The sequence below is a fragment of the Equus caballus genome, chromosome 24 (genome assembly GCF_041296265.1).
Source record: "Equus caballus isolate H_3958 breed thoroughbred chromosome 24, TB-T2T, whole genome shotgun sequence".
Classification (NCBI taxonomy): domain Eukaryota; kingdom Metazoa; phylum Chordata; class Mammalia; order Perissodactyla; family Equidae; genus Equus; species Equus caballus.
Genome location: NC_091707.1, coordinates 25,016,711 through 25,038,040, shown reverse-complemented (window position 1 = coordinate 25,038,040; position 21,330 = coordinate 25,016,711). Strand labels below are relative to the sequence as shown.

Genomic DNA, 21,330 nt, shown 5'->3' with positions numbered 1-21,330 from the left:
AGCATTGGTTTCTACAAAGCTGCCTTACCCCCACTTCAACCAAGACTTCATTCACATCGAATAAAACACAATTAGCTGTGGCAAAAAAAGATTGTCTTTATACACTGATAACATCAGCATACCACAAAAACTACAAACTCAGAAAATGAAAACTAGTAATGATAAACGTGCATTCTATTTTGTTAAATTGTATCGAGCAGAATTTATATTTTAACCTGGTACCTCTCGACAAGTTCACAGAAGTCCTATAGCTGTTATTTAGTTTTACAAATCCTACAGTTTTACAAATAACTCTCTAAGAAGATTTTTAATTCAATTCATTAAAATTAGGCTCTTAGCCAAATAAAATATGATACATAATACAGAACAATATACAAATATAACTCAGCCAGGAAGAACACATACCTCCTACTTGTTTGCTCTCTCTTTAAAGGAAATAAAATCTTCACTACCTGTCCACTACAAACCAGAGAGGCTCTGATTTACTGGAGTGGTCCTGCCCAAGGAACCCCAGTACAGCAGGAGGAAGCCAAAGTGAAAACACGTCCTTCTGCTGGAGATCTGCTCATTAAACATGTAAACATAGGTATCTCCATTATCTAAATTTTTACACAGAATGCATATTGCACTTTCATGGTTAGGAAAAATATATTGTCTTTTTTTTATGTGATATGTTTATTTAACTAGTATTTTTTTTTTTTTTAGGGAAAAGCATGTTTTAGAAATTCCTGCCTGAGGAATATAACCTTAAACATATTAAATCCCACAAAAAGTAAACCAGTGAGGTTGTAAAGGGTTCTAGACAGAGGCACAGAGTCCCTGAACCAACAAACATCATGTTTCAAGAGTAAAAATTGTGTCCTTCTCCTCCAGAGCTCTATCTACAGAAAAAGCTATGTGCTCTTTCTATAAAACCAGAGCCCAGAACTAATATGATAGCAGAAATTCTTTTAGAGTCCCACGGTAGTCCCTCTAACCAAATTACACCCACAGAACCTCAAATAGCAGGAAGCCTAAACACTTGGTAAAGCTTTCCCCACCTCTTCTTACTAAGAAATACGTTCCACTCCTGAGCAGATTCTCTGGACATAACTGATTAGTGGTGCCTTTCAGCCCCAAATTTCCCTCCACTCCTTGTCTGCTCTACACAGAGGGAGAATACGCCATCTATTTGTAATTCGATCAGAAATTTTTTATGAACATAGCAACAGCAATCTTTTATCTTCTAATAGTATATAAATGCACTGTCTAGTAAGGTAGTCAGTAGCCAAATGTGGTCACTGAGCATGTGAAACACGGCTAGTTTCAACTAAGAAATGCTATAAAGGTAAACTACATACTGATTTCAAAGACTTATAGGAATAAAATAAGGTAAAATATTTCACTGATATTTATATATTAATTGTTGAAATAATATTTTGAATATATTAGGTTAAATAAAATATATTATTAAAACTAATTTCATCTGTTTCTTTTTATCTTATTTAATGTGGCTACCAGAAAATTTTAAATTACATGCATGGTCCAGATTATATTTCTATTGGACAATGCTGGTATAAACTAGTACTTCTACTAAAGCTCTTACTAAACTATTCCTATATCAAGCTTTCATGCTTATACAGCATCATAAAATCTAGTCATTACAATAGCCTAACTAAAATTCCCTTTCCCCCTCATTTGCAAAGTCGATTATATTCAGGTTCCTTTCTGATGCCTTCATTAAATCTTAAAACGTTGAATAAATTCTGTATTTCACCTCCCCAACTCCACCCAAATTACCAGTCTTAAAATATTCATTTTTTATCTCTAACACTTATCACACTTTGAGAAAAAGAGGCAGAGAATTTTTCCTAAAGATGCCTCTGGTATCTCTAATAAGCAATATATTAAGAGCTTAGTCTCTAGAATCAAACAGCCCTAGCATGAACCCTGCGCCTCCCACTGTGTAAGGCACGATGGCTCACTTTTCTCATCTGCAACAAGGGTAAATACTATTAAGCAATGATTTAATATTAAATTAACCTACAACTAATTTTTAATATTAAAATATCAATACCATAGATTGTTGTGAGACAAAACACGAAAAGCATTTAAAACAGCACCTGGAACATCAGTGCGCCTAAGTATCAGCTGTTATTGTTATCATTATTTCCTTTTCCTCCAGCTTCCAGAACCCATCATTCTCTTCTTTCTAGTCCTGCCCCATCAACAGGTTCTCTCCTCAGCCAAGCCTGTAGCATATCCAACAAAATGTAAAGAATACAAAACAACGGATGGAGAGGGAAGCCATTTGGGGCTCACAAAAACAAAGAACTCCAAACACAACGGCCCGTAAGTGTTGTGTACTGCCTCACATAACAGAAAGATTCCTCACTGTGAGAAACACTCAAGCTAATTCTGGGACACTGTAAAAGGTATCGTCAAGGGGCTTGGAATAGATGTTCCTAAAGTCCCCCTTTAATCCTCCAAGCCCCCGTGAAGGTATCCAACCCAGACGTTAAAATCTGGAACCTATCTAATTGACAATACTCATCAAATCTAAAAACTGTACATTCTTTGTGGCACTTTGACTCAGCTACTGACTCATATCTGTACACCAAAAAAATCAACGAGCTCCTATCTGCAGCTATTGGACAGCCCAAGTTTAGACTTTCACCACACGGCAACTCAAGTTAAAAATCTGTCCACTCTTACCTAAAAGCTCAAAAAGCAGAAGATATACATGAAAGGCCAAAATGCTCACTTCGTCACTTGCAGCATACCAAGTCTCATGGACTTAGAGCAGATTCAGGTGGGTAACTCTTTAACTTAAGCCAAAATCTAGGTCAGCTGAACCTCTCAATCCCTTTCCATGTTCTTTCAAATCCTGTAGACATTTGCATTATATGTTTTATTTCCTTCTTCCCTAAATTAGACAGAAAGTATCTTAAAGGCAAAGACTCTATCTTCCTGAATTCAAAAATCTACAACCCTGATTCTAACATACTAGATACTCAAATATTTGTCATGCTGGATTGAAGCCATAGTTATAATACAAAAACAGTATTATTTATCTTTGTGAAGTCTTCAGTTTTTAAAACACTTTTACGTGATTTCATTTGATTGTCCCAACAATCCTACAGTCACATCAAAGACATAGACTCATTTTTTGTGAAGTAACTGAAGCTTAGAAGTCTAAGTAATTCAAAATTATTTGCTTTTGTATGTCTTAATAAGCAAACTTTTAGTCTAAAACTATGCTGGTCAAAAGTAACAAAGCCAGCTGCACTATATCACATTATAGCACACTAGAATCTTTCTCAGAGAGAACCCGTAAGGGAAGGAAGACGACGAAAGAAGACAGTGATGAAAAGTTTTGATAATGAGATAAAGGTATGGCCATTCCTAAATAAAATTAAATTGCTTTTCACGTTTCACTTTTCCTATCTTATTAAAGTCTCAAAGTTTTATTTTCCTTCCTAAAAGTTTCTTTCTGTTAAGTTTCTTCCTTTATCCTCACATAACTAGTTGTAACTTCATCATCACAATTATACTCCATCTCAAATTTTACCTGCTATCTTCCCTCACACCTATAAACCAATGTAGGTTTTGAAAGCTATGCAATCTTGTAAATACAGTTTCCTTATTCTGTCTTAACGAATGTGTTTTACTATTCATTTGAATTCACCAGTATTCTCTATCATGGCTTTTGTTCAATTTTACCCTCTCTAAAAATAACCTACTATATAAATCCACAATCTGTTGATAATCTCACTAGACTCGTGTGAGAAAAGAACCGGCAGTTTCTCTAGAAAAGTATCTACAATGAGCAATCAATCAATGTTAGCTAACATCCAAGATTATAAAAGCAAAGTTAACTTGCTACTCATTGTTACTCCTGAGTTCATATTTAGAGCGCCCTATAAATCTCCTGTTTAATCAATGACTCAAGGTAATTCACTAGACTTCTCTGAATCTGTTTCCTCATGTATAATAATAAGAAAGTTGGTCTAGATCTAAAGAGTTCCTGAGTCTGGGTATTTAAATCCAAGTTTATGAACCCTCTAAAAGTTGATTTATTATTTTAATGCACATATTTGCACCTTTTCTACCCACTGCACTGGAAGGTGAGAATCATACATCTTTGTACCCTTATCCCTTTGAACATGGTGCTATGAACACACAGGCATGTTTCATTTGCTTCTCTATCTGAGTGTTCGGTTGTTAGCTTTGGCAGAAGTCTCTTTCAATTTCTCTCTGTGTGATTCAACAGCAAATCACTACAACTGTCAGAGGAAGGGCAAGAGACCCTTCCTCAGGTCTCTCCCGATTGGGGAGAGAGTTCAATTGGGAACATTTTGAACCAAACTCTGGGAAGGTAACACTGTAAAATTATGGTTAGGATCCCAGTTACGTTATTATAGCCCTGATAGATAATCAGCATAATTAGCATCTGCAAAAGAGATAGTAATTAACTAGGACAGGGAGATTGGCCCCAAACCTTGCTCTTAGCACAGTTCTTCATAACCCTTATATCCAATCCCTGACTGAGGGACTGAAAACAGACCTTAGAATGGCATCCACATCCCCAGATCATAAAGCTACAGAAACGGAGAGTGAGGGGAGCGCTAAGATGGATGTGTATTTAACTTCTGATTTATTATAACAGAACTTGCTCCAAAAACTTACCAAATTTGTTTTTAGACAAGGTTAAAGGCAATTTCCTATCAGAGCAAAATTTGAAGAAATATTTTTAAAAACACAGATATAAGGTTTTGCAGATATTTCCAGTCAATTTGTAATAATGTCAACATTAGCTCAAATTTAGACTGAAAAACTATTATTCTTCTAAGTAGTTTTAGCAGAAGCCTGGATCTTGACTAAAATCACTAAACTGTGTTTGGAATGCACATATACCTATAAAATTCAACACAAAAACAAACTGACAAAAATCATTTAACTGTGCATGGAGCAGCAGCAGAACTAAAAGGTTCCAGGAGCCTTAATAAAGAGCCACGTAGAATCATCACATCTGCATGCAGTTAAACATATGGTACTCCAGTTTCGGGAATCCTAAGCTCACCAAAACTTTTACAACTAAATTTGGGTTATTTGGGGTGAGGGAAAGAGATGCGAAAGGGGAGGGGGAGGGCCTTTAAAAACCTCTATTTTGACTAAATCTGCAGCTGTAAATACAGCTGTTCTGAAGCTTTTCTTAGAACTACCCAATTACATTTTTTTAAAAATAATAATAACCAAAACTAGGTTTAATGAACTAAAGAATTTGATAGCGGGACATCTTCACAGTTAAAAGCTAATTTTTACTATATAATTAATATTCTATTGTTTTTGCTTTGCAACTAATAGATAAGAATTGCTACACAAATGCAAGGAGCTTTCTTAGTTTCCTTGAGTTTTAGAGTTTTTAATTTTTTAACATTAAAAAAGTACAATAAAAAGTACACCGCACTTCTTCCCTTTGGTATTTCTGCAGAAACTCACATTTTATCTTTCTTCTCCCTCACCATGCCATCTATTTTATATAACTATGAACCAAGTCTATGACCCAAATTACATATATGTATGATATCAATAAACAACACATAGAATCCTTTTGATATTATTCCAAATATATTCTTTAACAGTATATTTACCAAAAACAAAGTTACATCACGCACCAACACAAATGAAGTCATATGCATTCTAAGACTCATTTTTGTGTTATATTTTATATATGATCAGCATTTTAGTTAATTCTCCAGTTAGTTATTCATTCAAAGGGACAATTATTTAAAAATCACAAATCCAATTCTGGTCCAAACTGGTGACATAGGAGGCTCGTGAATTCACCTCCTCACACAGATACACTGAATCTACAGCTAAACACAGAATAAGTCCCTCTGAAGGAAATCCAGAAACTAGCTGAGTGACTACTACACATAGGGCAAATGAGAAAAAACCTACATCAAATGGGTAGGAGAGACTGAGACATACTCTCACCATAAACCCCACTCCCAATACAGCGACATACATACATGGGAGGGAATTCACAATTATAGCTTCTTCATGAAGAGTGAAGGTTTTGGACCCAACATCTAGCACCCCAATTTTTAAGACTTCCATCTGCGGAATAGGTTCCCAAAACACCTAGTTCTGAGAGCCAGTGGGGCTTGTATACAAGAGATCCACAAGACTACGGCAAAGAAACACTTCTTGGCGAACTGGTAAGGACTCACTGTGGCTATCCCCCCAGGGCTCAGCACAGAGGCAGCAGACAGAAACGCCCATCTCCCAGTCTTTCCTTGAAAGATGCCTATTTACATAGCTTAAAAGCTGTAGCCTAAGTGACAGGCTTCATATTTACCACACATCTATGAGCCAACTACAAACCTCTATGCAGACCAGGAAGGCCAGTGGGCACCATATTCACATTCTGTTTCTGCCCAGCTTCAAGTTGTTTGTATCTCCCTGAAAGGAGTTTGTGCACATGTCTGGTGCCTGGCCTAGTGCCTGGCTTTTGTGGCTGCCACCCAAGGACAAACCCCTTGATAGCCTGGCTCTAGCGACCTTCAGGGCTTGCACTGGCAGGTTCAGCAGGATTATAGCAAAGAAAGAAATAGTTCTTAACTGGCTATCTCCCCAGAGAGATACAAAAACAGAGCCAGCAGACAGAAATGCCCATCTCCCAGTCATTCACTGAAAGAGACCTATTTATATACTTTAAAAGCTGCGGCCTAAGGGTCAGGCTTCTAATTCAGCACACATCTAGGGACAGACATCAATCCTCCCTGGAGACTGGGAAGCCAGCAGACACTGTCTCTGCATTCTCCCTGTAGATCACTCCAAATCATGAATATCTCCCTAGAAGAAGCTTGTACACACACCTGGCATCCTGACTATTGCATCTGCCACTCAAGGGATGTATCTCTTGATTGCCTGGTTCTAGTAGCAAGTCGAGCTTTTGATCACAGGACCCACAAGACAGCAGAAAACAAAAAAATGGTTCTTAAGCAGCTAACCCCCAGGGCACAGCACAGAGGGAAGAGACAGAAACACTCATATCCCAGTCTTTCCCTGAAAAACATCTACTTGCACACTTTAAAAGCTGCTACCTGAAGGGGGCTGGCCCCGTGGCCGAGTGGTTAAGTTCGCGCGCTCCACTGCAGGCGGCCCAGTGTTTCGTTGGTTCGAATCCTGGGCGCGGACGTGGCACTGCTCATCAGACCATGCTGAGGCAGCGTCCCACATGCCACAACTAGAAGAACCCACAACGAAGAATACACAACTATGTACCGGGTGGGGCTTTGGGGAGAAAAAGGAAAAAATAAAATCTTTAAAAAAAAGCTGCTACCTGAAGGTCCAACTTCCATTCACCCTGCATATTGGTACTAACTGACCCTCCCCTTTGGGACACTGCCAGGTCTTGGCACACCTTCAACTATTGGGAGCCACAAGGGAGGGAGCTTAGACAATCACAAAGGCTTGAGAGACAACCAAGAGCTAGTGCCAAGCTGAATGATAAGATTCATCATCTGCTGAGACCACTCCATCAAGAATGGGAGAAGCAGCTGCTTTATCTAATGCACAGGAACCAACACAGAGTCACAGAAAATGAAGAAATAAAGAAATATGTTCCAAACAAAAGAACAAGATAAAACTCCAGAAACAGAGCTTAATAAAATGGAGATAAGTGATTACCTGATAAAAGAGTTCAAAATAATGGTCATAAATATACTCACTGAGATCAAGAGAACAATGCAAGAGCAAAGAAAGAATTTCAACAAATAGATAAAAAATATAAGAAAGTACCAAACAGAAATCACAGAACTGAACAACACAATAAGTGAACTGAAAACTTCAACAGAGGGATTCAACAGTAGACAAGATCAAGCAGAAGAAAGGAACAGCAAACTTGAAGACAAGAGAGTGGATTTCATCCAATCAGAGATGCAATAAGAAAAATGAATGAAAAAAAGTGAATATACTTAAGGAAATTAGGAGACACCGTTACACAGACTAATATACACATTAAAGGGGTGCCAGAAGGAGAACAGACAGAGAGAAGGGGGCAGAAATCTTATTTGAAGAAAAAATAGCTAAAAATTTCCTTAATCTGGGGAAAGAAACAGACATCTAGATTCAGGAAGCCCAGAGATTTTCAAATAAAATGAATCCAAATGGAGACACTACAATTAAACTGTCAAAAGTTAAAGACAAGGACAGAATCTTAAAAGCAGCAAGACAAAAACAATATGTTATGAAAAACGGAACCTCCATAAGATTATCAGATTTTTCAGCAAAATCTGAACAATTTTTGCAGGGCAAAAAGGAGTGGCATGATATATTCAAAGTGCTGAAAGAAAAAAAACCGTCAACCAAGAATATTCTCTCCTGCAAAGCTGTCCTTCAGAACTGAAGAAGAGATGATAAGCTTTCCAGGCAAGCAAAAACTGAAGGAGTTCAACAACACTACAACAGTCTTCCAAGAAATGTTAACGACACTTCTGCAACCTGCAACAAAAGGGCACTAATTAGTAACAGGAAAATACATTAAAGCATAAATCTCATAGGTAAAGGTAAAAACATAGTTAAATTCAGGTTAAGCTGATTTTTAATGGAAGGGGATAAATCACTTATAAATCCTGTATGACGGTTAAAAGACAAAAGTAGTTAAAAATAACTATAATTACAATCAATTGTTAATGGATACCCAAGGTAAAAAGATGTAAATTATGACATCAAAAACATAAAATGTGCAGGAGTAGAGTAAAAATATAGAGCTTTAGGATGCATTTGTACATAATTTATTAAAAAACTTAAAATAGACTGTTACAAATATAAGATGTTTTTATACAAGCCTCATGGTAACCACAAAGCAAAAACCTGAAATAGATACACAAAAGATAAAGAGAAAGGAAGCTAACCATACTAGTACAGAAAATCATCAAATCACAAAGGAAGAGACAAAGAAAAGAAAGGAAACAAAGGCATTATACAACAGCCAGAAAACAGTTTGCAAAATGGCAATAGTAAGTCTATATCTATCAATAATTACTTTAAATGTAAGTGAACTAAGTTCTCCAATCAAAAGACAGAGTGGCTAAATGCATAAAAAAACAATACCCAACTACATGCTGCCTAAAAGAGACTCACTTTAAGGACATACACAGACGGAAAGTAAAGGGATGGAAAAAGATATTCCATGCAAACAGAAACCAAAGAAAGCAGAGATAGCTACACTTTTTTCAGACAAAATAGACTTCCAGCCAAAGACTCTAATAAGAGACAAAGAACGTCACTATATAATGATAAAGAGGTCAAGTCAACAAGAGTTTATAATACTTGTAAATATTTATCCACCCAACAGAGAAGTACTTAAATATATAAAGCAAACAATAATAGATTAGAAGAGAGAAATAGGCAGCAATACAATAATAGTAGGGGACTTCAATACCCCACTTACAACAACGGATAGATCATCTAGAAAGAATATCAATATGGGAAGATTGGGCTTAAGCTACACATTAGACAAGATGGACTTAACAGACTTTTACAGAACATTCCATCCAACAGCAGTAGAGTACCCATTCTTCTCAAGTGCACATGGAACATCTCCCAGGATAGATTATATGTTAGGCCACAAAACAAATCTTAATAAATTTAAGAAAACTGAGATCATATCAACATCTTTTCTGACCACAATGGTACAAAACTAGAAATCAATTACAAGAAGAAAACTAGAAAATTCACAAATATATGGAGATTAAACAACATGCTACTAAACAATCCATAGATCAAAGAAGAAAGCAAAATCAAAAAATATTGACACAAATTAATATGGAAGTACAAAATACCAAAACTTACGCAATACAGCAAAAGCAGCTCTAAGAGGAAAGTTCACAGCAGTAAATGCCCACATGAAGGAAAAAGAAAGAGCTTAAATAAACAATCTAACTTTACATCTCAAGGAGATAGAAAAAGAACAAATTAAGCCCAAAATTAGTAGAAAAAAAGAAAATACCAAAGATCAGAACGGAAATAAATGAAATAGAAATTAAAAAGACAATAAAAAAAGATCAATGAAACTAAGAGCTGGTTTTTTTTAAAAGATAAACAAAATAGACCAACTTTTACCTGACTTACTGAGAAAAAAAGATGACTCAAATAAAATTATAAATGAAAGAGGAGACATTACAACTGATATCACACAAATACAAAGGATTCTAAGAGACTACTATGAACAATTATACACCAAGAAATTGAACAACCTAGAAGAAATGGACAAATTCCAAGAAACATACAACCTACCAAGCCTGAATCATGAAGAAATGGAAAATCTGAAAAGATTAATTACTAATAAGGAGATTGAATCAATAATCAAAAAACGCACCCCCCCAAAAAGTTAGGACCAGATGGCTTCACTGGTGAATTCTAGCAAACATTTAAAAAAGAATTAAACCAATCCCTCTCAAATTCTTCCAAAAACTAGAAGAGGAGGGAATACTCCCAAACTCATTTTACAAGGCCAGCATTACCCTGATACCAAAACCAGAGAAGGGTACTACAAGAAAAGAAAACTACAGGCCAATACCCCTGATGAACACACAGGCAAAAAGCCTAAACAAAATATTAGCAAACCAAATTCAACAAGACATTGAAAGGATCATACACCATAATCAAGTGGGATTTATTCCAGGATGCAAGGAGGGTTCAACATATGCCAATCTATCAATGTCATACACCACACACAAAATGAAGGATAAAAATCAAATGATCATCTCAATAGATGCAGAAAACATTTGACAAAATTCAACATCCATTCATGATGAAAACTCTCAACAAAGTAGGTATAGAGAGAACATACTTCAACATAATAAAAGCCATATATGACAAGCCCACAGCTAACATCGTACTCAAGAGTGAAGAGCTGAAATCTTTTCCTCTAAGATAAGGAACAAGACAAGCATGCCCACTCTCACCACTTTCATTCAGCATAGTCCTGGAAGTCCTAGTCAGAGCAGTCAGGCAAGAAAAAGAAATAAAAGGCATCCAAAGTAGAAAGGAAGAAGTAAAAGTCACTATTTGCAGATGACATGATAGTATATAGAGAAAATCCTAAGACTCCACCAAAAAAATGTAAGACCTAATCAACAAATTCAGTAAAGTTGCATAATACAAAATGAACAGACAAAAATCAGCTGCATTTATATACACTGACAAGAAACTATTAGAAAGAGAAATAAAGAAAAGAATCCCATTTACAATTGCATCAAAAGGAATAAAATATCCAGGAATATATTTTTAAAAGGAAGTGAAAGATCTGTACACTGAAAACTATAAGAAATTAATGAAATAAATTGAAGAAAACACAAATAAATAGAAAGCACAGATGCTCACGGATTGGAAGAATTGATATTGTTAAAATGTCCATACTACCCAAAGCAATCTACATATTTAATGCAATCCCTGTGAAAATTCCAACGGCATTTTTCTCAGAAGTGGAACAAACAACCCTAAAATTTGTATGGAACCACAAAAGACCCCAGATAGTCAAAGCAATCTTGAGAAAGAAGAAACCTGGAGGCATGACACTTCCTGATTTCAAACTATTTTACAAAGCTGTAGTAATCAAAACACTATGGTATTGGCATAAAAAAGAGACACACAAATCAATGGAAAAGAATCAAAAGCCCAGAAATAAACCCATGCATATATGGCCAATTAATTTATGACAAAAGAGCCAAGAATACACAATGAGGAAAGGATAATCTCTTCAATCAATAGTGTTGGGAAAATTGACAGCCCCAGGCCAAAGAACGAAACTAGCGGCCCTATCTTACACCACAGACAAAAATCAACTCAAAATGGACTAAAGATGAGAACTCAAGACCTGAAACCAATAAAATTCTTAGAAGAAAACATAAGGGGTAAGCTCCTTGACATCAGTCTTGGGGATGATTTTTTGGATTTGGATACACCAAAAGTAAAAGTGACAAAAGCAAAAATAAACAAATGTGACTACACCAAACTAAAGTTTCTGCACAGCAAAGGAAACCATCAACAAAATGAAAAGGCAACCTACGGAACAGAAGAAAATATTTTCAAATCATGTATCTGGTAAGAAGTTAATATCCAAAATACACAAAGAACTCATACAACCCAACAGCAAACAAACAACCCAATTGAAAAAACAGACATTTTTCCATAGAAGATCTACAACTGGCTAACAACTACATGCAAAGGTGCTCAACATAACTACTCACCAGCAAAATGCAAATCAAAACCACAATGCAATATCACCTTATACCTGTTAGAATGGCTATCACCAAAAAGACAAGTGTTGGCAAGGATGTGGAGAAAAGGGAATCCCGTGGACTGCTGGTGGTATCGTAAATTGCACTGCTGGTGGCACTGTAAATTGATGCAGCGACTATGGAAAACAGTATAGAGGTTGCTTGAAAAATTAAAAATAATACTAGCATATGATCTAGCAATCCCACTTCTGTGCATATATCCAAAAGAAATGAAAACAGGATTTTGAAGAGATATCTACACTCCCAGGTACACCGCAGCATTATTCACAACAGCCAAGATACAGAAAAAACCTAAGTGCCATCAACAGATGAATAGATAAAGTTGTATGTGTGTGTGTGTGTGTGTGTATAATGCTGTATTATTTAGACATGAGAAAGAAAGAAATCTTGCCATTGGCAACAACATGATGGACCTTGAGGGCATTATACTAAGTAAAATAAGCCAGACAGAGAGACAAATATCACACGGTATCACTTATATGTGAAATCTAAATTGAAAAGTCAAACTCATAAACACAGCAGAAAAGTGTTTGCCAGGGACTAGGGCGTGGGGGAAATAGGGAGAGGTTGGTAAAAGAGTACAAACTTTCAGTTATAAGATGAAGAAAATCTGAAGAGCTAATGTAAACCATGTTGACAATGGTTGATAACACTGTATTACACCATTGAAATTTGCTGAGAGAACTTAAATGTCCTCACACACACACACACAAAGATAAACAGGTGAGGTGATGGATGTCTTAATTAACTAAATAGTGGAAATCCTTTCACAATGTATACGCATATCAAGTCACCACAATGTACACTTTAAATATCTTACAATTTTGTCAATTTATACCTCAGTAAAGCTGGAAAAAAGTGAAAAAAGATCATACATCTATAGAACTTTTTAAATAACTGATTTGTTAATGTAAAAAATGTCCAAACAGCTGAGATTTTACATTGCATATTTTATTTCTATCCGTGGGTGGCAGGAATTTCTACAAAAACATTAAGAGTAAACGAAGATACTTTCTTGAGAAGAGATAGAAAAGGATAAAGGAGCCTTTCAGAGTTCCCAAGATTTAAAGATATCAAGACTAAAAAAAGATACTTCCCAGAAAATTAAAGAAAGCTAGGATAGTGAACATTAGCTTCATATTACAAAATGTTACAAGTAGAGGACAATGAGGTTTAAGGAGCAATGTGATAAATTACAAAGAAAAAATTCTCACCAGTGACTTAATATTTAGTTGTATATAAATGTGTTCTCTAACTTCCTCTGAATATCAAAAAGAGAAAGCCACATTTTTTGTGCTATTTTGCAGAACAAAAAAAAAAACAGAAATAACTTTCTCATAATTTATGGAAAAGTACTTAACTGTAAATGACAATACTAACTATTGATTACATCTGACACATTTACCCTGAGAGCCTCACAGTAAATCAAATATATTTTCCATAGTTACGGTAAAGTACATCCATGTAGAAATAGCAGATATAGTATTCTTCATGTACTTTTTTCCATTCAAGCTGGTTTGAAAAGCACAAGGTCTATGGTGAGCTTAATTAGGAGAGAATAAGACAGATCTTTTTCTATATTCTGAAAAGTTGGGAAGAAATGCCCCAATAATCCTAAATATGGTGGCCAAATATTAATACTTTCCTAATGTCTGAATGGGCCAATGTCTTCCACGGATGCTAAAGAACACAGCCTTGCATTTACATTAAAAGCTAAGCAAGCATTACAAAAGGAACACAGGGAGCACAGAGCAAGACTCAAACTAGCACAGGATAAGAGGATTTATGCACTTAGGAGGACAAGGATAATTTCATTTCAAAGCATAGATTATATTTACAGGAGACCAGATCCGCCAGTAGTCAAAAAGTACCTTATAAAGGTGAAAAAGTCATGAAGAATAGACAAGAATTCACCAAACTCAAGAATGAACAGTGTTAAGCACCAGCTGCTAGAAACCACACAAGAGAACAGCTGATCCATGCAGTCACAAGCTGAGCTGCCTGAAAAGCACAGGTAGGCTTTGGAAGGTTGGCTGCACATACCAAAGTTTGCAAACCAGCTATCAAAAATGATCTCATTTGACTTATACTAGAATCATCACAGAAGGATAAGGCAAAATTTTAAGTCAATAGCAATTTAAGTTGAAGATGTGTCATCAACTAAAATAGCTGTTGCAAAACTATTCAAAACTCCCTTCTAGGGGCCGGCCCAGTGGCGCAGCGGTTAAGTTCGCATGTTCCGCTTTGGCAGCCCAGGGTTTGCCGGTTCAGACCCCGGGTGTGGACATGGCACCGCTTGGCAAGCCATGCTGTAGTAGGCGTCCCACGTATAAAGGAAGATGGACATGGATGTTAGCTCAGGGTCAGTCTTCCTCAGCCAAAAAAGAGGAGGACTGGCACTAGATGTTAGCTCAGGGCTAATCTTCCTCAAAAAGTAAAAAATAAAAAAATAATAAAATAAAAAAAAACTTCCCTTCTAGCCATATGTCTACTCTGAAGCTTTTCATTATCATACACTACTGTTTCCTCTACTGCATAGCACCTACATAACAGTATCAAAAACACAGCACAAAGGCGGCAAGGGAGCAAAGACTAGAACTTCCCAGCACTACAAAGTACTTAATTCCTAGTTCTTTGAAGTTTCATAAAGATTACCTTCTGAGATCAAAAGCTAGAAGGGGTCTAAAATCATGACCAAGATAAAGGGCCCTTCTACTTGAGGGAGAGGTCGTTGGGAGAAGACTTCAAGAGTCAATGATCAAAACCTACTGTAAAGACACTAAATACCTGAGAATTATCTATTGGTCCTCTCACGTCCTAGCCCGGACAGCTGCTTCTCCCTAACCTTCCAGAGAAAATCCAAATTGCCCCGTGCCTGCTAATCTACAAAATCAACTCCCTGAGAGCCATCCTTTGACTGACTATTCTCCAAACTAGCTGAACTATAGAAAATTCCACCATCCTTCCCCACATTAGAACTCTCCTTCAGAGCCTTCTCATACCTAGCCTTGTCTAGTAGTCTTATGCTGACGGTGCTCTAGTTAATTTTCTTTCAAACTGTGAAAAGTTCCAGGAGGTCAACGCAGCAGGCATTTGCTTTATTTTTACTCTCTTGATGGGTTCCAAGATAACTGTGGGTACTACTTCTGTGTCCATATATAACTACCAGGGAAACAGACAATAGAAAAGTAAAGTTTCCATTGGTCATTTAAAAAAAGAATAAAGACAAACATTTATTAAGGACCTAACTATACCGCTTCACACTTTTATGTAATTGATTCTATTTAACCCTCATTACAACCCTTGGGATAAATATTCTTATGTTCATTCTATAAAGGAGAAATCAGAAGCTTGGTTCAAGAAACTTACCTAGTTAGCAAGTGGTAAATAAAGGATTTAAACCCAATTTCCCCAGGACAACTCTTGCCACTTCACCAAACCCACCAGCTACACTGCCTTCACTCCAGTCATTGTCTGTAAGGAACAAGTGCCCCTTGTGTTCTGTTAGGTATATTTATTTGCTTTTTACAATCTTCCAGTAAGCCTCCATCCTTTAAAAATTCTTCACATAATTCATGCACTGTTTCTGCCTCTTCCTAAACATTCACCAAACAGCTTTAAGTATCCTAGAGCTGTCTCCCATCAGTAATGCTGAACGTAACTTCAGTTAAAACAGTTGTACCCAATAACAATTTCATCAGTAGATGTTTTTTTAACACATTTCAGTTCTTCTCTATTTTTTCACATCGCAGTTCAATAATTAGACTCCATTAGTATTACCGTACTTTATATTTTAACCAATTAGAAATGATATTGGAAATAAAATACTTTTTAAAACTCATATACTATACATGCAGAGTAATTGTTTTTCAGAATATGAAGCAGTCATTTTTGGAGAAAAAAGTGCCAATTCAAAATTGTGCACAACAACAGACACTTGCATTAGCTAGGGCTAAAAGATAACAAAATAGTAACTCTCATCTCAATAGACACACAAAAAAGCATCTGACAAAATCTAACATCCATTTCTGATTTGAAAACTCTCTGTAAACTAGGAATAGAAAGGAATTTAATCAACCTAATAAAAGGTATCTACGAAAAATCTACGATGACATCATACGTAATGGTCAAAGATTGTATGCTTTCCTCCCAAGATTAGAAGCAAGACTAGGATGTCCACTCTCACCATTTCTATTCAACATTAGACGGTCTAGCCAGTGAAGTCAGGCAAGCAAAAGAAATAAAAGGCATCCAGATTGGAATGGAGAAGGTAAAACTCTCTTATTCACATGAATAAGACATGATTGTCTACGTAGGAAATCCAAAATCTACAAAAACTTACTAGAACTAAAAAGTGAATTTAGCAAGATTGCAGAATACAAGACCAATATACAAAAGCAATTGCCTTTTTATATATTAGCAATGAACAACTGGAAACTGGAATTTTAAAAACTTTTGTTTCAAAAAGAATAAAATACCTAGGAATAAACTTAACCAAAGAGGTGAAAGATCTGTATACTGAAAACTATAAAACATTGTTGAAAGAATCGAAGAAGACACAAAGAAATGGAAAGATATTCCCTGCTCTTGGATTGGAAGAATTAACATTGCTAAAATGTCCATACTTCCTAAAGCAATCTATAGATTCAACGCAATCCCCATCAAAGTTCCAATAACATTTTTTACAGAAATAGAACAAAGAATCCTAAAATTTATATGGAACAACAAAAGACCCCGAAGAGCCAAAGGATTCCTGAGAAAAAAGAACAAAGCTGGAGGTATCACACTCCCTGATTTCAAATTATACTACAAAGCCATAGTAACCAAAACAGCATGGTACTGGCACAAAAACAGACACACAGATCAATGGAACAGAATCAAGAGCCCAGAAATAAACCCACACATTTATGGACAGCTAATATTCGACAAGGGAGCCAAGAGCACACGATGGAGAAAGGAGAGTCTCTTCAATAAATGGTGTTGGGAAAACTGGACAGCCACATGCAAAAGAATGAAAGTAGACCATTCCCTTACACCATGCACAAAAATCAACTCAAAATGGATTAAAGACTTGAAGGTAAGACCTGAAACCATGAGACTTCTGGAAGAAAACATAGGCAGTACGCTCTATGACAGTGGTCTGAGCAGCATATTTTCAAGTCCCATGTCTGACCAGGCAAGGGAAACAAAAGAAAAAATGAACAAATGGGACTACATCAAACTAAAAAGCTTCTGCACAGCAAAGGAAACCATCAACAAAACGAAAAGACAACCTAACAATTAGGAGAAGATATTTGCAAACCATATATCAGATAAGGGGTTAATATCCAAAATATACAAAGAACTCATACAGCCCAACAACAAAAAAACCAACAATCCAATTAGAAAATGGGCAAAAGATCTGAACAGAGATTTCTCCAGAGAAGATTTATAGATGGCCAACAGGCATATGAAAAGATGCTCAACATCATTAGCTATCAGGGAAATGCAAATCAAAACTACAATGAGGTATCACCTCACTCTGGTCAGAATGGCTATAATTAACAAGACAGGAAACAGCAAATGTTGGAGAGGGTGTGGAGAGAAAGGAACCCTTGTACACTGCTGGTGGCAGTGCAAACTGGTGCAGCCACCATGGAAAGCAGTATGGGGTATCCTCAGAAAATTAAGGATAGATCTACACAATATGATCCAGCTATTCCACTGCTGGGTATTTATCCAAAGAACTTGAAAACACAAAGGCATAAAGATACCTGCACCCCTATGTTCATCACAGCATTATTCACAATAGCCAAGACATGGAAGCAACCTAGGTGCCCATCAAGGGACAAATGGATAAAGATGTGGTATTTATACACGATGGACTACTACTCAGCCATAAGAAATGACGAAATCCGGCCATTTGTGACAACATGGAAGGACCTAGGGTATTATGCTGAGTGAAATAAGTCAGAGGGAGAAAGTCAAATACCATATGATCTCACTCATAAGTAGAAGATAAAAACAACAACAACAACAAAGGAACACATAGCATTGGAGATTGGACTGGTGGTTACCATTGGGGAAGGGGGGAAGGGGGAGGGTAAAAGGGGTGATTAGGCTCACATGTGAGAGGATGCACTATAATTAGTGTTCGGGTGGTGAACATGATGTAATGTATACAGAATTTGAAATATGATGTACATTCGAAAAAAATAAAAATTATATATATAAAAAGCGTTTTTACAAAACCATTTGTAAAAGCATAAAAAATACAACAAACTTAGGAATAAATGTGGCAAAACATGGGAATGATCTGTACACTGAATATCATAAAACTGCTGAAAGAACTGAAAATCTAAACAGAGATATTTTATTCACGGATCAAGACTCAATACTGTTAAGATGTCAATTCTCCCCAAATTTATCTACAGATCCAATGCAAACCCCAGCAGACTTCTTTTTAGAGACATTTACAAACTGCTTCTAAAATTAGCATGGAAATGTGAAGAACCTAGAATAGTTATAGCATTCTGGATCCACTCAGGAGACAGAAGCCACACAGAAATTCGAAAAGGGAAAGTTAAGTATAAAGAATCACTGACTATAACAGGGGGTTGGAGTAATGACAACTAACTAGTGAAAAGTAAAGAAAACTCTTAAGAACACAAGAGCAGCAAATATCTCCTAGGGCTGAGACCCAAACAAAGGCCTCTCCCAACTCCCTAACCATTCCAGGGCTGAGATCCAATACCCTCTTGAGAGGGCACAGTCCTCTCTCACTGAATGGCAAAGAAGTTGCTCAGGGGCCATGACAGCAGAACTTCCTGGAAATCTACCTTGTGGAACTTGCCAGAAATGAATCCTCAGGGTGCTAAGAAAAGCTGTTCACCTGGAAGTGTCCCACCAAGGCATTCTGCTACAAACCCACATGAAGGAGAGGTACAAGGAGAAGCTGCTAGCCTTGGGTTGCTGGCTGCTGGGTTAATGCTGTGCTCTGGGCCCTGCAGAAGCATAAGTGCTCGTAAAGTTGCACATGCTGCAGGAGCTATACACTGGGGAACCCATGTCGGCTGATGCTAGAGGAGCTGAGTGTGCTCCTGGAGTCTGCTAAGCGAGCACAACACAGGAACCAAAAAGCAAAACTCTTTCCTCCTGCAATGTCTCTCCAGCACTCTATTGACAAAGGTTAACCTTGTGCCAGCTGGCAAAAGAAAAATATTTAAAGGGCCTGATCCATTTTCACAGAGCAGGCAAAAAGGGCAAATCTGGAGCTGAGAGGTAATAAATTGATAATCAGCATAATAGCCAAAATAACAGTGAAAAAGAAGAACAAAGTTGATAGGTAGCACAACCTGGTTTCATGACTTCTTATACAGCCACGGTAATCAAAACAGTAATGACATTGAGACAAATAAAGAGATCAGTGGAACAAATTATGGAGTCAGAAATAAAACCACACATATATGATCAACTGATTTTTGACAAAATCAAAAGGACAATCTTTGCAACAAACGGTGCTAGAACTGGATATCACTACTAAATAAAAATGAACCTCTATCCAACTTTCATTCCACATAAAAAAATTAACTCAAAATGCATCATAGTACTAAACCTAAAACCATAAAACTTCCAGAAGACAACATAGGAGAAAACCTTTATGATCTTGGAATAGGCAAATATAGCTTAGATACAAAAACAAAAACATGATCCATATGAGAATAAATTGATAGCTTGGACTTCATTGAAATTAAAAATTTGTTCCTCAAAAGAAACTGTTAAGAGAATGAAAGACAAGGGGCCAGCCCAGTGACATAGCAGTTAAGTTCACATGTTCTGCTTCGGCAGACCAGGGTTCACTGGTTCGGATCCCAGGTGCAGACCTACACACCACTTGTCAAGTCATGCTGTGGCAGGCGTCCCACATATAAAGTAGAGGAAGATGGGTATGGAGGTTAGCTCAGGGCCAGTCTTCCTCAGCAAAAAAGAGGAGGATTGGCAGCAGATGTTAACTCAGGGCTAATCTTCCTCAAAAAAAAGAAAAAGAAAAGAGAATGAAAAGACAAGCCACAATCCAGGAGAAAACTCTGCAAAGCATAGAATCAAGAATATATAAAGAGTTCTCAAAACTCAATAATAAGAAAAACCTCAATTAAAATAATAGGTAAAAGATCTGAACAGACATTTTACCAAAGAAAATATACAAATGGTAGATAAACACATGAAAGGATGCTCAATTTCATTAGTCATTAGAGAAATGCAAATTAAAACCACAAGAAGAAACCACTACACACCTATTAGAATGGCTAAAATAAAAATGAATGACCATACCAAATGCTGGCAAGATACAGACGAACTCTCAGACACTGCCAGAGAGAACAAAAAGTGGTATAGCCAATTTGGAAAACTATTTGGCAATTTCCTAAAAATTTTACGCACACACCTACTATATGATCCACTCATTCCACATTAGGTCTTTACCTAAGAGAAATGAAAATATATGTCCATACAAAAACTTGTATATTAATGTTCATGGCAGCTTTCTTTATAAGCATCAATAACTAGAAAGAAGCCAAAATGTCCATGAACAGGTGAATGGATAAACAAGTTATGGTATATCCATATGTGTCAGTTATCAATTTATTACACATTATCTCTGAATCCATCCTTCAATATATGCTGTGTGATAAACAACAAAATTCCTTTAAGTATTCCTCCTTTAACATGAGTGCCACATTAACCTGTCTCAGTAGAGGGCACTCAAGGTACACTGAAGTAGAAAGAGGCTCTCCAGTTTACTGGAGGGACTTGGGGTGGGGTGAGGTGGGGTGGGGGCGGGGTGGATGTGTGGGTGTGAGGACTTCCAGTGGAGTGCTGTCCCAGCCACAATCCTTCTGTGACCTTGAAGGCTCAGACCAGTAATAAGCTGTCAACATCCCTCTTGACATGGAAACCAAAACCCCTGAGCACACTCACACTGAAGGCCTCTTGCTAGTGCCAGCATCTATGCTCCTCTAGAAGCCCTCATTCAGACTGACCACAGTTGTGTGTGGCGCAG

The 21,330-nt window shown here is 36.8% G+C and overlaps 1 protein-coding gene across 4 annotated transcripts in view; it reads right to left on the bottom strand.

Moving 5' to 3' along the window:
- The window catches only part of FUT8 (fucosyltransferase 8), a 277,408-nt gene that overhangs the window by 186,199 nt on the left and 69,879 nt on the right, over window positions 1-21,330 (bottom strand). Inside the window, exon 1 of one of the 4 annotated variants that reach the window (XM_070249600.1) lies at window positions 8,356-8,485. The exons of the other annotated variants lie outside the window; for them this stretch is intronic. The gene's annotated coding sequence lies outside the window, so the exon portion shown is untranslated. Of the gene's footprint in view, window positions 1-8,355; window positions 8,486-21,330 lie in introns of those variants that run through there. 4 annotated transcript variants of the gene reach the window in all.